The sequence below is a fragment of the Mustela putorius genome, unplaced genomic scaffold (assembly GCF_011764305.1).
Source record: "Mustela putorius furo isolate JIRA1106 unplaced genomic scaffold, ASM1176430v1.1 tig00003834_pilon_pilon_pilon, whole genome shotgun sequence".
Taxonomy (NCBI): domain Eukaryota; kingdom Metazoa; phylum Chordata; class Mammalia; order Carnivora; family Mustelidae; genus Mustela; species Mustela putorius.
The window spans coordinates 79966920-79984371 of record NW_025421987.1 but is presented as its reverse complement, the minus strand read 5'-3'; the positions used below and the strand labels follow the sequence as shown (position 1 = coordinate 79984371).

The following is a 17452-nucleotide window of genomic DNA, read 5'->3' as shown; positions in this document are numbered from 1 at the left end:
AATAATTAATAGGATAATAGTTCTGCTAATACTTATGAAGATGTAGGTGACAGAAGAAATAAAAAGGATACCCATGCTTAGGTAGATGAGTCAAAATGTGTGTGTATTGGGTCTGGACACAGGCTTCGGAGTGATTAAACTGGGGTTAAGTCCTTATTGATGAACATATAGAAACATCACTCTCAAATCTGAAAATAACATTTATTTTTCAAGGTATCTATTACATTACAGGTCAGAATCACATATTAAAAAAATAAAAGATCTTGGGATGTATGGGTGGCTCAGTTGGTTAAGCGTCCCAGGGTCCTGGGTTGAACCCATATCAGTTTCTCTGCTTGGCAGGGTGTCTGCTTCTCCTTCTCCCTCTGCCTGCCTCTCTCTTTCTCTCTCTGTCAAATAAATAAATAAATTTTTTTTTAAAAAGTAAAAAGATCTTATTGCTTGATTATAAATAAAACCAGTAAGATAAAAATTAATAGAAATAAATGAAAATCCATGTATATATGTTTTACATGTACCCTGATTCTTGTCATTAACCCCAATTCCAGCCCCTGTGAAAGAGTATTAATAAAAAAGAGATTAATCTTTGGATGAACAAAGTGGTACCAAATATATGAATAGCATTATATGGCATCTGATAAGTAGAATTATAATGACCAGATAAATGGTGATAAGAATCCCTCTAATACCTGTTCTGATCATACTCCATCTGGAATCCTCTACAGGGAACAGTGCCAAGACATCACATTTCATGAGGAATAAACCAAGCTTCTACCATTGGAGATATAATGGAAATTGACATAAGAACTTTGTGAAAAACACCTAAGATAGGTTATATTGTGTGGAAATTACAGATGATTTAAAATATCTGAAAGCTGTCATGGAAAAAAGAGGATGGTTTATTTGGGGTAGGACTAGTGGAGACCAATCAGGTAGACTACCTTTTAGGTGTGAGTATTCTTCCAGGCATGTTCAGAGAAGTTGTTGGAGCCTGGTGAAAGAGAACTTACTCGCATTGGAAGGAAGGTGTACTTTTTAACTTCAAGGTTTTTTTGATTTCATGAGAATGGAAGGACTTGAAGGGTAATGCTATAAAAGCATGTGAATGAAGCTTGGATCTCTCAATGAAAGAACAAAAGAAAATGAAGAACCTGCTAGAAGAAAAAGAAATATAGACCCAAAAGCACAGAGAATATGGTTGAGTGGCAGAGAGACTTCAAGATCAAGTCATTGCCAAAAAGCACTTCAGAGAGCGAACACTGACTCAGGGAAAGTGTTGCCAGGTGGAGGATGGTTTTATGCATAGAATCTACAAAGGTACAATGGTGCTTGGATTATTACCTTTTAGAAAAGTATCTCTAAATAAGAAATGGAGAGTGGATCTTTCTTTATCAGGGCCCAGATTAGCAGAGAAAAAGAGCCCTTAGATGCATAATAGAGAAATTAGAAGAGAAATAAGACTTAACAGTGATTATAAAAGTTAGACTTGTGGGTACTCAAGTACCATAATACTCATAATTTGTGTACAGTTTGTCCGACAATTTTTTTTTTCTAAATTGTAACAGTATAGCCTGCTCATGTTAAAGAACACATTTTTTCAGAAATGGTCACTGAGGAATGAGGAACAGGGTTCTGTCCAGTGGTTTTAAAGGAGTGTTCACTGGTCATCAGTCTAGTGGGAATGGGAGAAAACCTACTAGAGGATTTTCTATTTGGTAGTTTCTCCTGGAGGGACTTTTCCATGATTTACTGGAACCACAGGACAGTAGCTAACTTTATTCATGTGCTAAAATAAAGCACAGTGTCTTCCTATGTTTTATTTATTTAACCTAGGTTATATATCTTTTCAGTATGCCCCCATAGCACCTGTACTTCCATCTTTAATGGCTTATCACACTGGCTTGTTGACTCATCTACATGTTTCTCTCTCCTGAGAGCTCCTTGAAGGCAAGAATCATCTCATTTTATCTCTAGTGCTAGAACTTGCCATATATTTAATGAGCATTAAATATTTTCTAAATAGATATGATCAGCACATCAGAATTATGTAAAGCCAGCTATTTGAAGTCATGATGCTCCTACTAGAATACATAATAAAGAGACATTTGAACTCTGATCACAAAGCACGTCATATACATGGTTAGTGACATAAAAGCCTAGAAACACAGTTGGCATTTGCACCTAGAGTTAAACATGAGTTTAACAAAAATCTCTAAAAAATTTGTAAAAAATTTTTAAAAATTAATGAAGAACTCATTAATCTATTCAGCATATACCCCATACTTTATTGGATCCAGTGGTCTAAGATTCACAGGACAATATCCCTGTCCAGGATGTGCTCCCAGTCCAGAAGGAGAAGCAAATATGCAAGCTGAAAATTCCAAAGCAGTGAGTAAAATACTAATATAGATTTGTACTGTTATTTGAATACAGAGGAAGAAACAACTAGTTAGGACTTTATAGAGTTGCTGATAAATATCACATAATTTGTAAAAAGGGAGGAAGAGCAGTTCATGTGAAGACAACATGAAAGAGAATAGAGGTACAAAAGATCATGGGGTACTTGAAAATAAGAACTAATATATTACTTAGGAGACCATAGGGTCCATATAGAAGATGGGGGTGTTGAGGACGGGTCAGCATTGTGAGGTGGGTTTTGTGCCATTCTAAGGCATGTGGGTCAGGGTAGGGAAGAAAGAAGCGATGGCAGTCTGGGAAACAACAAAGATATTTTTAAATTAATAAGTTACTAAAGTAAAATTATTGCAGAAAAACATGCACATATATAATGCATATAATTTGATGAATTTGGATATATGCCTATACCTATGAAACTATTAAAATCAAGATAATAAAGCCATTCATCATCTCTAAGTTTCCACAACCCGTTTTGATTTTTATTTGGATTTTGTTTTGTGATTAAGAACAGCTAATATGAGATCTATCCTCTTAACAAATTTTTTTAAAAGATTTTATTATTTATTTATTTATTTGAAAGAGACATAGCAAGAGAGGGAACACAAGCAGGGGGAATGGGAGAGGGAGAAGCAGGCTTCCAATGGAGCAGGGAGCCCAATGTGGGGCTCAGTTCCAGGACCCTGGGATCATGACCTGAGCAGAAGGCAAACATTTAATGACTGAGCCACCCAGGCACCCCATAAAAAATGTTTGAACTGAACTATACAGTATTGTTAACTATAGATACTGTTGTATAGCAGATCTGTAGGACTTACTCATCTTGCACAACCAGAACTATTAGCCATTGAACAATACCTCCCCATTTCCTTTTCCTCCCACCGCTGACAACCATGATTCTGCCCTTTGTTTCTATGAGTTTGACTATTTTAGCTCCTTCATATAAATGGGATTATGCTCTATTTGTCTTTCTCTGATTAGTTTATTTCACTGAGCAATGCCCTCTAAGTTCCTTGAGTTGCATATGGCAGGATTTCCTTCTTTTTAAAGGCTGAGTAATATTCTATTGTATGTAGATACCATATTTTCTTTATCCATTCATCCACTTATGGACATTCAGGTCATTGTCTTAATATTGGCTATTGTGAATAAGGCTGCAATGATTATCAGAATAATAATGCTGAATGAATATTTTCCTCCTGCAATACAGGAGGAAAATATTGCCAAGTCATATATTTGATAAGAGGTTATTATCCAAAAAATATAAGAAACTCCTGTGACTCAATAGCAATAAAAATAAATGACCTGAATTTCTGAATGGGCAAAAGATTTGAACATTCTTCCAGGGAAGACATACAAATGCTCAAGAGGAATATGAAATTCAGCATCACTGGTTACTGGGGAGATGCAAATCAAAACCATAATGAGATATCACCTCCCACCTGCTAGGATAGCTCTTATCAAACAAACAAACAAACAACCCACCCCCCCCAAAAAAACAACAAAAGGTAACAAGTGTTGGCCGGGATGTGTAGAAATTGGAACCTTAGTACATCATTGGTGGAAATGTAAACTGGTGCAGCTATTACATAAAACAGTACAGAGGCTCCTCAAAAAATTTAAAATAGAACTACCATATAATCCAGCAATCCCACTTCTGCCTAAACATCCAAAATAACTGAAATCAGAATCTTGCGGAGATAACAAAGACCCTTTTCACTAAAGCATGGTCACTCGTGCTCCTAAATAAATAAATGTAAATAAATATGTATTTATATACATATCAGACAATTAGGTAAAAATTTTCTGCTCTTGCTATAGAACTTATTGGGCTAATTTGGCTAACAGAACTAGAGGATGGGATGACTCTCTGAGAAAACTGTAGAAATAATTGCTTTTCTATGTTCCTCTGCTCTTACTCCCCACAAAGGAAGAGTGAATGCAGAAGAGTTCAAACCTCTCCAGCACCACCTCATCAGACACGGGGGACTGTGAAGTTCTTCCCCTCTACCTTTTGATAAATTTATTGATAAATACTGATTTTTTTTTAAAGATTTTATTTATTTATTTGACAGAGAGAAATCACAAGTAGATGGAGAGGCAGGCAGAGAGAGAGAGAGAGAAGCAGGCTCCCTGCCGAGCAGAAAGCCCGATGCAGGGCTTGATCCCAGGACCCTGAGATCATGACCTGAGCCGAAAGCTGCGGCTTAACCCACTGAACCACCCAGGCGCCCCAGATAAATACTTATTATTGAGCAGCTATATGGTAGGCCTTTGACTTGGATTACCTCATTTAACCCTCATTCTGTAAAGTGGATTCTATTGTTTGAATCTCCCTTAGGACTTTAAAAGATGGCAATTCCAGAGAAAACAAAACAGATCACAGGGACATAGCTCAGAAGCCAAGGACCAGAACTCAAAATGTAGGAGACAAAGAATAACTGACTCAAAGGAGTTTCAGATATGGAAAGAAAAGTTTCAGGATTTTAAGACCTGTAGAAAGGGGGCAGTTCTGGCTCCAGGGGAGTGCAAAAGAAGAGAGTTCTTGGTATCCATCTTGAATATTCACAAGTGTATTGTTTCTAGTGGCTTTGCTTTTAGGTCCCAACTGGGGCATTGTGTGAGATAGCATAAGGTGTAGGTAGGTTTAATTTAAAAGAATGGAAAAAAAAAATAAAAGAATGGAATGGATATATTTAAATCATACGTAAAGCTAATGGTTTTTAAATTTTAACTGATTCACAATTTTCATTTTAGAAGGGGAAATTGAAGCCTGAGGTATAAAGCTCTAGTAATTAATTATATGGATCTGTGAGCAGAAGCTTGAGAAGTTTGGAGGCAGATATAGCATATTTTAGCAGTCCGTAAACCGTACCTTACATGAGTAAATCTTGTTTGTCTACCACAGGGGTCCACAAACTAGGCCTATGGGCCAAATCCAACACATGGGTAAAGGCCTGTGTGAAAGATCTCCTAGTTAAGAATGATTTTTATATTTTTAAAGGGTTCTAAGACACATACAAACACATACACACACACACACACATACCACACGCACAACTCTAAGACAGAGGCTGTAGTTGCCTATAAAATCTAAAATACTTACTATCTGGCCTTTACAGAAGAAGTCTGCTGTGCCCTGGTCTGGAAGACAGACCCCCGTATGGATTTTGTGGTTTGTTCCTCAGCTTCACACAGCCTGACTAGATAGAGGTCTCTCCCTTCTCAGGCTTGTCAGGCTTGTTGTGCTCTCAGTATTGCTCTCTGGTCTTGGTCCACACCTGTAAAGCAAGTCAGCAGACTCCATTTTGACCGTTAATGTATTGTGACATGAAAACCATGTGGGCAGATAAGCCTCTTTCCAGGAGTCCCTAGGGAATTAACCCATGGAGACCAGACCCTCATTCTTTCATGTTGTGAGGTGGCACCCCGCCAAGGCCTTTAGAAGTTTTAATTGCTGATGCCTTTTCCTAGAGATAAACAGTGGCTGGCACTGTCAATCTGTCTCTTTTCAGGAGCACTAAAATCATGAAGAATTCATGGGAAGCTGCTGTAAATGTCATACATTTTTGAAAGAAAGCTTTTTAATCAATTTTAAAAAATAATGTTTTCAAATCAAAACTTATATGATTTACATTTCTTCCTTTATTGATCTCAAGAACACTATTATTGATGCTTAATTACTTTAGTTTTGATGTGCTAGAGTCCACAATGAAAATATCAATAGTTCAGAAACTGTAAATAATGCAAAAACTTCAGTTTCTCATTTTACCCTTATTGTAATAATAATGATGACAATAATAGTATTATCACCTTACACGTCTATGAAAATTTATAGTTTTTCATGCGCCCTCATATTTACATTTTATCTCTTTCACATAGTTACCCTATGAGTTGTGAATGGCACAGCTGATACTAAGTTTATTTCTTCACTAAAGGAAACTATACTTACCAAGATTAAGTAAATAATTTAAGGTGATCAAGCCAGAGAATAAAAGAACAAGGATGAAAATATAATTATTTGGACTTCTGGTCTGTGATTCTTCTCCTATACCAATGTTAATACTTGCCTAATACAATGAAGAATTTTAATGTTTAAAAAATGTTGTTATAGAATTAAAATAATTAAAAATACAAAGTGATTAAAAATAACTTTAAAACATCTTAGCTGATGATCATTTTCCTGCCTTTGGGCAAATTCTGTAAGTCTAAAAGATAAGATATAGATACTAAAAATGTTATGTGTAGATCAGTTTCAGTTGCCTGGTAAATATTTTTCTTTCTTCCAGTCCTTTAAAAGATAGAAAAGCAACTCCTTTATTATTTCCCCAGCTAGATTCCTCATGCTCTAGTTATTTTTTTCACAATCACCTGAGGCTATGATCATGGATGAAGAGATCCCTTTCCAGTAAACTTCAAAAACAATTTTCAAATCCTGTCCAATTCCTTTGGAATTTGTTTTCAAGTCAATTGCTCTGTTATTTACTTAATGGAAAAAAGTAAATGCATCATAGTCAAAATGTATCAAGATGAACTCAAAAATCAAACTTAAAAATTAACCCAAAATTTAAATTTGAAAAAAATATTGTAGCATTATTTAAAAGATTATCTACAGTTAATTAAAAACAAATTTAAGGGACATCTGGGTGGCTCAGTCTGTTTAGCATTTGCCTTTGGCTCAGGTCATAATCCCAGGGTCCTGGGACTGAATAGCACATCAGGCTCCTTGCTCAGCCAGCAGCCTGCTTCTCCTTTTGACTGCTGCTCCCCCTGCTTCTCTTTCTCTCTCTCTCTTTGACAAATAAATAAATAAAACCTTAAAAATATATAAAGATAAAATTTATTTTCCATAAAATACTCTAGTAATAATTGGCATTTGACAAAAGATACATTTTAAAGGTGGAAAAAAAGAAAAGCGGTACTTTAGTGTATCTCAGATTAGTAGTAAAAGTGTTAAATGAAAGATTATAAAATAAAACATCATATTTCATTTGTATGTTTAAAGAAAAAAGGATGGTCTGGGAACATACAAAAGAAAGGGCAAAACATTTATAAGTGAGGCATTTTATATGGTACTAACTTCAGACAAAAGAATAAACTCCATCACTGAAGAATATAATACTGGTATACACATCTAGGAATATGCTCAAATTGGTGAGTTTTAAGGAAAACAAAGTTCCTATCTAAGCCTATCTTGCTCTGTTCCATGAATCATTCTTTTTTTTAAAATTTTTTTAAATGTATTTTTATCCCCAGGGGTACAGGTCTGTGAATCACCAGGTTTACACACTTCACAGCACTCGCCATAGTTCATACCCTCCCCAATGTTGAACCATTCTTTTTAAATAAATTGATGGTTACTTTTCCAAAATCAGAATAATTCTTAATGTATAAAATTAGGGAACAGAAAAAAGGAAGACAACAACTATTATCTATAACATTAACTATTATCTATTAACATTAATTCTCTTATTAATTTTTTTTTTTAGTCATTTTGTTTGTAATATACTGGGATGATAGAACCACAAGTGAATTTTTTTTAGCCAAGTAGGAATTACTTGACTCAAACTACAATAATCCAACTTCCTTTGGATTCTTTGAATTCAGTGTTATCAAGGACAGAAAAAGAAATTGAGTCATGTAATGTTAAGCAGATGAGGCTGACAATTATCTTCCACTGCCTGGATCCCCACAGTGCTTCTCCTGAGTCTGATTCCTTTAGCTCCCTTTCTTCTCCCCTTCATCTTCCTCTTCTTCCTCCTTCTACTTCTCCATGTCTTCCTTCTCCTTGTCCACCATGTCATTTGGGTTCAAGTAACTAACCTTTGCTTCTGTTGGTTGGAACCAAAAAACCACAACTCATGCATATGCTGTTTTGTATCCTGTTTTTGTTGTTATTATATAATTTAATTTTGTAGTACTGAAAATGTTCAATGCCTTAAGATTTTCCATCACATGGGTGTTTCAGAAATTTTTTTAACTAAACTCTAGTGTTAGATATTAAATAACCCATCAGGGAATATCTTTGTGTATAGATCCATGTCCATATGTCTAATTATTTTCTAAGGTTACAACCTGAGGTAAAATTGCTGGATTGAACATCATGGGCTTGTTAAGAATCTTGTTCTTAAAAAAAACATTAAGTACATTTTAACCAAGACTATATTTGAATATATTTCTCATGTTCTTACATTATTATGACTTACAACTCCCTTGCTAACTCAATAGGGAAAAGAGGATATACTTTCACTTGATTTTGTATATTTCCTTCACTCCAAATAGACACTTTCTTTTTGTCCTTCCAATTGAGTCTGAAGTATAGCATGAAAAGAAATGTAACATTTTCCCTCCAATTGCAGTGTGATACAGTGGTTTATAAATCAGTTAGAATATAAAAATTTTAAAATGCAGTATGAGTGTCACATTTTAAATTGGTTTAGGCATGCATTTATCTAGATTTGGAAATCTTACTCTATAAACACTTTGTTTCATCTTTTTATTCATGTAATGGAAATGCTTATATTCACTTCCCACATTTCACAAAAGGGCTTAGTTAGGTTCAGTGAAAAAAAAATTGCTTTGCATTCTTTGCCGAAATGTGTTATTACTTTGACCAACTTGCTGTAGGAATTACTTCTACAATTTGGTAGACTTGACCTCGCATACAAATTTACAAATATAACAGAGTCATATTAAGGGATGACTCAGAACTCAAAAACATGTTTTTTCTATGTCCTATGTGTTTTGTTTCTAGTTTTAATCTAAAAAAAATACTACAATTAAGATATCTACTTAAAGACATATGTCATTGAGGCATTTGTTAGACTGTGGTCAGTCAACATTACACAGCAGAGAGTACTTTTAAATGTAGTCATCCTGAATCCATTTTTTTATATCAGTACAGTTACCAAATTTAATTTGCTAAATAACTAGTGGGCATAAAGAAAGTCCATTCGCAAAATGAATTGGAGGATAGAAAATGAATCCATTTTCATATTGATATTCTTAGATCGTGTTCATGGTCACATATAAAACAGAAAGGGGACTTATAAAAATCTAGAGAAAAATCTAAATAAATTGAGATTATGTAAAAGACCATCCTAGGTGCAAATACACTCTTAAATTCATATCCACATGACTTACTTGCATATAAAATTGACCAGTCAATATTATTTGGGCACTGTGATTTAGACTCCAAGTCGTAAAGACAGAACAAGCTAAATCCCTCCTATCCAAGTTTATACTTTGCTGTGGGGCTTGTTTCAAGCAGTTCTATTGTTGGGAACCCTTCTATTTTATTAAACCTCAGCTCACCTCCCCTTAATTATTATTCTTGTGTTGTAGTTCGAGTAACCAGACTTCTGTCTCATAACTCACCATCTGAAGTTTTGTTCTATACCTTTCTAGCCCAGGGCCTATAAGATATGCAGGAAAGTCTTTGTCCCAGAGATTCATGTTGCCCTACCTCAACCTGATGACTAGCCTGCATGCTTGCTACAAATTCAGTGCTCTGCCCTCCTATCTGAAAGGTCTTCTAAGAAGAGTATTGCCAGCTAAAGTTTCCATTGAAGCTTCCTATCCACATGCAAGTTATTCTACTACTTTATCTTGAGTTCTTTGTTGTTCTCTTTTGCAGGTCAATTTTCAGGATGACCATTGTCTTACAATTTACATGTCAATACTTTGGACAGATCCAGGGTCTTCCTTTTCCTGGACTGAAGAGGCCTGGTTTAGAGCTGTGTTTATTTACTCCATTCAGCAGTAAAGATACACCAAGTAGCTGGCTAAAATGTGGTATGTGCCCCCCACTACCCCCTACAACAAACTACCCTCAAAAGTTGAGATTCTCTGGCCTAAAGACAGCCATCAAAAGAAATGATTTAACTACTCAATTTAGAAAATTATAGTAACTGTTTCTCTCTACATGGTAATACAATAATTTCAACTTCCTTGAAAATTGCTCATTATAACAGAGAGGCAGACAGATAAATGGGCAGATAGATACAGAGTAATTAAGAATATTGATATCTCTACTTATTATTGGTTTTGTCCATTTCCTGTTCTTCAGTGATGGATCATAAGGTATCTTTGTGATGACTCCTAAACTGTTTAGTAACCATCCAAGTACTAACAAAGATCAGAAGTACTGGTCAACATGACTTCAGTTTTCTTTAGTTGTGAGTTATCTATTCCACCTTTATACACAATCTATGCAAATGCAGACATGCATTAAAAATGGTAGAAGACATCTGAAAGTCTACTTGGAAATACTTTTAATTTTCTATGAAATAAGAGCTGGTAGCATGGTGATTCCCAAGAAGAACTAGACTTTGAGTCAAGATACTTGCATTGTCCCAATATCACTGCTAAGTAGCATTGTGACTTGAGATCATTTGCCTTTGAACCTGAGTTTTTCATTTATAAAATGAGAGCATTGACCTGAAAAATGTTAAGTCCAATCTTGACATTCTGTAATCTTCACAAATTTGTTAACATTCTAAAGCACAATTCCAGGATTTCATAAGTAAAATATGTTGAGCAATATCAAGAATTTGGGGTACAAAATTGAGATTTTGTACTTTCTTTTTTTTGTGTGCTAAATGTACCCTACTTTCCATGAATGTAATCCTTGGTGTTGAGTTGGTATTGTCCATTATTTAAAAAAAGAAATTATAAACTTAGATTTGACTTTTAAAAATATGCTTTCAATTAGAATTTCACTATGCTACATAATATTCCCAACAGATGTTGTATAAAATATTAGACTATAACTACTGAATATTCAGACACATATAGTTCAAATCTTACAAAAATTCTTGGTGGCACTTTGAAAAAAATTATGATGTTTATAAGAAGCAATACAAATTAAAATGAATTCTTTGTTCCAAATACTACAGAGAAATGTAAGACTCTGATTGTGTTTTTATAATATGTACATAAACTGTATAATAAGCTGATGTCTTTAAGGTAAACAGAAAAACATATGATATCAGTAGCATCTGTACTCCAAAAAAATTTTTTTCCAGTACTGGCAATGAAATTTCCCTCTTTCATCCACAATCTTTCCTAGGCACTCTTTCTTATGAAAGAGTTATGATCACAGATTGCATGCTTAGGACAGGGGAAAAAAATAATCATTTAAGAATCCAGTCAAATCCTTTAACTTCATAAGTGCATCATGTTCCAACCAATCTAGTGAAGCAAGTGGAAGAAAGTTCAGGATAGAATCTCCCCTTGACACTCATAATAGCACATCCTGAGACTATCACAAATTCCTAAATTTATAAACACTATTATTACAGATATGTTTTCTTTCATAAAAACCAGCAAAGTAGAACGAAAAATAAAACAAAATATTTTTCTCTCCTCTCTTTAAACTGTCCAACTCCTATTTATTCTTCATATCTTAGCTTTTCCAGGGAGAGATTTCCTGTCCAGTACCTAGATTTCAGAGCTCCCTGAAAATCATATTTTATAATTCTCATCCTGCCTTATTACTGATTTTTTGCCTAATGCCTTTTCCACAGCTACATGCTCCTTGAATTCAGAGACCGAGTCAGCATGGTGTACCACTGTCTCTCCCATATCCAGTATAGTACTTGTCATAGAGTCACTGAGAAGCTTTGGTTTCTTTTCTTTTCTTTCTTTTTTTTTTTTTGGATGCATGAATGACCCAAAGTATTTTTCGATTTATCCGGATCCTTGTGAAATTAGCAATAAATAGCAAAAAATAAAATAGTAAGTTGAAATGCAGATGCTAGGCAGTAGCTAGGTCTATTTTCAACTAATGGACTCAGATGTAAACATGCCTTATCATGCACTGTTTTCAACATTTTAACCACAAATTTTATAAATTTGTACAAATATTTTCTTGAGGACACATGCGTAGTTACAAGTGCGATTGTTATATGACAGTATCCACAACCTATTATACAGTAAGCACATCTGTTTTGTTTTATGCTCATGAGAAAGTTTTAGCTTTTATCAACCTCAGTTTCTTCATCTGTAGCATGGCTATTATAATGCCTTTCATGTTTAAGTCACACGTGTTGTTCTTGAGAATTGAGTGAATTAATTTGTATGAAAATTTCTTGAGGAGCACTCTACAACTGTATGGTGTTTGCATAAACTGTGATTAGGGCATGGTGCCATAGTTATTTCAAAGAGAGTTGTAGCTACGACGTTGTCTGCTAGAGGAAAGATAAAACAAGCATGTGTTATTTCATAGCTATTTCATTCCAGTTTTCAGCAAACTACTGATGATTGCAATCAATGAATCTACAAAGAGACATTTGCCTCAGAACATGTGATACAGCTTCACCTGGCTGAGAGCCACAGTAAGAAGCAGAATTTGTCACAGGCTTGCATATCCAAATCTTCCGAAGGAAGGAAAATCTCCTTAGAAATACAATAATACTGTTCATATTAAAAATTGTGATGTCTCCCATGGCATCAATTTTAACTGAGCACATTTCTTTCTAAAAATTCTTTGAACATTTATGCAATTAATTCAAATGCAAAAACCAATTAACCATATATCCTATAATCAAATCAGTTTCAAGCGAGTGCCCCAAATTTCAAGAGGACTTTGAAAGCACTACCAAAGTGAAATGAGACAAATGAAGTATTTAGTGCTAGCATAGGAAATTTTTCATTATTTTTTTTCCCGGCCCAAATATAGCACAGTGTTATGCAACTTACTACATCGGGGCTGCACTAATTATGCTATTTTCATTCACCAGGATGATTTTATGTTGATATGTCTCAAAAGTCAGGGACTTTGGAAAAAGACATCCAGAAGCCTTGATTCCCATTGGTATTAGAGTCAGATAGACTTGTGTTTAAATGCCTCTTAAAACTAGCTGTGGGCTCTTAGGTTAATTAATTAAACCCTTTGGTTTAGAGTTGTTTTAAGGAAAATACCAAGCATGGGATCTGCAAAGTGTTCACCCCACCACCAGGGCTTTTGTTTATTGTGTGTCCTCTGGGTCAGGAGTTATCTGGTTCATCTTATTCCCCCGTGACCTGATTTTGTACATCCACTTGTGGACTAGACATAGGCATCTATCTACCTTAGAGATAAACACATGATCAATGCCACTGATAATTGTCATAACTATCTCTTCAGAATAGATTGTGTCTTTGATAATATTGTTGCCCTTTTGCGGAGTAGGACACAAGTGATAAGCCAACTGAATGCCAAAAAGACGAGGTTGTGTATGTGATTTCAGAAACCCTGAAAATGTCACTTTGCCAACGACTATCTCAGCTGTTAATATTTAAAACTAAACAGATTCACTGGAGCACTTTTTCTTTTCCTTGATTATGCAAATACCCTGAGATGAGTCCCTGTAGAAATTTATCAGTATAGATAAATAATCTTTGAGCAGGTTATGTTAGGAGGTTGGGAAGAAAGGCTGAATGTTATAGGCATATGGTAGAAAGAGGCCATCTTGCCTAAGTGAGAACTAGTGTGCAGCTAGACTAGACTAGTATATGGCTAGACTAGAACCTAGACTGACAATGACAACTTATCTTTTTGACAAATATCACATTATATCTATTATTAATAGTTCGACAACTTCTTAATTATATGACTTCTTGCAAGGAGTTAACTTTGTCAGTTTCTTCATCTGTAGGATGGGGATAATAATTCCTATTTCATAGATGATTGTAAGAATTAAATGAGTTAGGGGCGCCTGGGTGGCTCAGTGAGGTGTCTGCCTTCAGCTCAGGTCATGATCTCAGGGTCCTCGGATCGAGCTCCACATTGGGCTCTCTGCTCAGTGGGAAGCCTGCTTCCCCCTCTTTCTCTGCCTGCCTCTATGCCTACCTGTGATCTCTCTCTGTCAAATAAACAAATAAAATCCTAAAAAAAAAGAATTAAATGAGTTAATAAGTGTAAGATAATTAGAATAATGCTCAGTACTTAGTAATTATGTACTTAGCAACTATACATTTTTAAAGTAACACAAAGATTTTTTAAAGAAAGTTTAGTTTTCTCAACTGTTAGGTCCTCAAAGTATCTTCATTAAGAATTGTTTCACACCAAAATTGTTGGATAAATAGGTAGTTTTGCTGATATTTAATTTTAGTCCCCAAGGCTAATTATTTTTATAACTATTTTAGTAATTTTACACATTTGTTGATGATCGTCTTCATCAATTCATTAAAATGTGTGACATTTTGGAGCTAAAACTTTTACCAGACACTGTCTACTAATTTGCTGATCTTTGTCAGATATAATGTAGTTACCAGAATTCAGCTAGCTATGTACACTTTGGTATTTTGAAAGTGAATTTATTTTGGTATTTGATGAGTCACTGACAGTTAAGCAGCTGTCACCATCTTATCCACACATACTAAAAGAATTCCTTTTGTTGTTGTTACTAAAGACTATTTTGTAATTTATACTGATGAGACATCATTAATAAGGTTTTTACAGTGGTGTGATGTGCAAAACACTTTCTTAAATGGAAAGACCAACGTTCATTATTGTAAAAGACTAAAATTAAATTATCAGAAAGCAAGACGGCAAAATTAGTCTGTAGTTAGATACTCATCACTTGGAAAGATCAAGCAGATGGACGTGCAGCAGAAGCTGGTGTCTATTTCATCCTTTATCTCTTAGCTCTCTAATGGCAAAACCGGAAAATTCAAAACTAAACTATTTTGAATACAGTAATTTCCATCATTCACATAGAACAAAATGGTACATACTAAGGATCAAACAACAGGTTTAATGTTTTTGGTATTACATATATATTTTAAATTCCATTTTTTGTAACTACTTTGTTTCTTCTGATTTTTTTTTATTCATCTACTCATTTTTCATTTACTTGTTCATTTGTTTACTCATTCGTTCATTTGTTTGTTTGTTTGTTTTTTAAAGATTCTATTTATTTATCAGAGAGAGAGAGGGGGAGAGAGCAAGCACAGGCAGACAGAATGGCAGGCAGAGGCAGAGGGAGAAGCAGGCTCCCTGCTGAGCAAAGAGCCCGATGTGGGACTCGATCCCAGGACGCTGGGATCATGACCTGAGCCGAAGGCAGCTGCTTAACCAACTGAGCCACCCAGGCGTCCCTCATTCGTTCATTTGTAAGGAAACATTTTAGCCAGGAGCTCTCTGAGGTAATGAAAATACAATACCACTGGCCATACCCTGAAGGAGTTTATAGACTGTGAAGAGACAGACATATTAGATAGATAATGAGAACACAAGGTGATGAGTGAGCAAGAGGAGCTCATAAAGAAGTTGCCTCTCGGGGCGCCTGGGTGGCTCAGTGGATTAAGCCGCTGCCTTCGGCTCAGGTCATGATCTCAGGATCCTGGGATCGAGTCCCGCATCGGGCTCTCTGCTCAGCAGGGAGCCTGCTTCCCTCTCTCTCTCTCTCTCTGGCTGCCTCTCTGTCTACTTGTGATTTCTCTCTGTCAAATAAATAAATCTTTAAAAGAAAAAAAAAAAAAAAAAAAAAAAAAAAAAAAAAAAAAAGAAGTTGCCTCTTTAGAGGACGTTCCAGTGGGCCAGATGATGGTTTTAAGGAAGGTTTCATCGTGGAAGTGACGTCTAAATTTTGATGCCTTGTTGCATGGTATGGTCTTCATTGAAGTCTTCTGACCCTGAAGTGGGAGTCTGGTACTTTTGTTTGCTTCTTGGTTTTTGTTTCTTGTCTACAGTTTGAATTGGACTATTGCTAGTTCCATAGGGAAGGGCTTGAGGAGAAAAACTGTAAGAACATAATATTTCTCCTCCTTCACTTTGGTGAAGGATTTGCCTGAGGTCACTCAACCATCAGGTGATAGATCTGGGACCACTGTAGCTAAGATTTCCTGTCTACAGTTCTAAACCTCCTTGCAAGCTGTTTTCAATTTTTTCCTTTGATTTTCTGAAAAGAAGATTTGGTAAACTATTAGGAAATAAGACATAGCTCTTTGATGGTTTTACTAGTTAGGAAACGGCAATTTCAAACTTTGTAGCAGGATTGTCCTATTTCGTTTTCTTACCATTGTCACTTTCACACTGAGGGAGAATACACTTTTTCATTCACTTTTTTATTATTCATATTTTTATGCAAAGAAGTTGAGGCTAAGAAGATGTAATTTGTTGAAGGTTACAAAGTGTCATTGAAACAACATGGTTCCAAGCCGGGAAGGTCTTTCTCTAAGATCTGTACCTTTCAACTTAATCTTGCTGCCTCTTCACATCAAGGTCAGTCACATGGTTCCTGCTCTGAAGGAATAAATTTGTAGAAAAACACAAATTAGTAGAAAGACACATACGTAAACAAAACTAAAGGAAAAGAAATAGCTCTTATCATGATCCATCAAAAGAAAGATGGGGAATTTCTATAAGAGTTCAGAGAAAGGTTATGAATTTAGGAGGACTTTCTGGGAAAGGTGATATTTACACAAGTATTTTAGGAATTTATATGATTCAGGGATGTAGATATGGCATGATAATGGGGAAGTAGATTCTGGAAAAAATTAAATATAATTATCGTATCTACAGAAGTCTTAAGATGTGTATAAAGTGGGAAGTTCATCTTGAGTGACACTGGTATATACAAAAGACATTTGGCAACAGAGGTAGAAGCCTCAATGGGACAAAGCTATGAGCAGACGCAAATGTCCAGATAAGAATTTGGACATCTTACTATATGATGGTGAGAGTTCTCCAACCATGTAATACAGAGAAACAGAGTAATCTGTGTTGAGCTTTATTTTCTTCCCTAAAAAAATTTCATTTTCTTTAAAGCCTATTCTTAGAATTTGCTTTTTAAGTCTTTTGATTCATTCGATCTATATGAATTTAATAATGTGGATAATACCTTTTATTTTCTGTCTACTTTTAAATTTATGTTTTGAGCTATTATTCTCAGAAGGATCAATTTGTATTTATAGCATAAAGAGCTAGTGATATAGCAAATATGTTACGTTATCAAGTTAAGAATATTAAGTTGGTCAACATTGTTTTCCTGAAAGTTGACTCACTTTTTTCATGATAAAAATATAAGAATCACAAATTGATGATGCACTT

General features: G+C 35.1%; 1 long non-coding RNA gene across 1 annotated transcript; it reads right to left on the bottom strand.

The window, feature by feature from the left end:
- Nucleotides 1–217: 217 nt before the first annotated feature.
- Nucleotides 218–16683, bottom strand: LOC123394352. The gene is made up of 3 exons (XR_006609028.1): nt 16590–16683; nt 5522–5696; nt 218–389 (listed from the first exon to the last, which is right to left on the bottom strand). It is a non-coding gene; the product is annotated as an uncharacterized LOC123394352 (long non-coding RNA).
- Nucleotides 16684–17452: the final 769 nt, after the last annotated feature.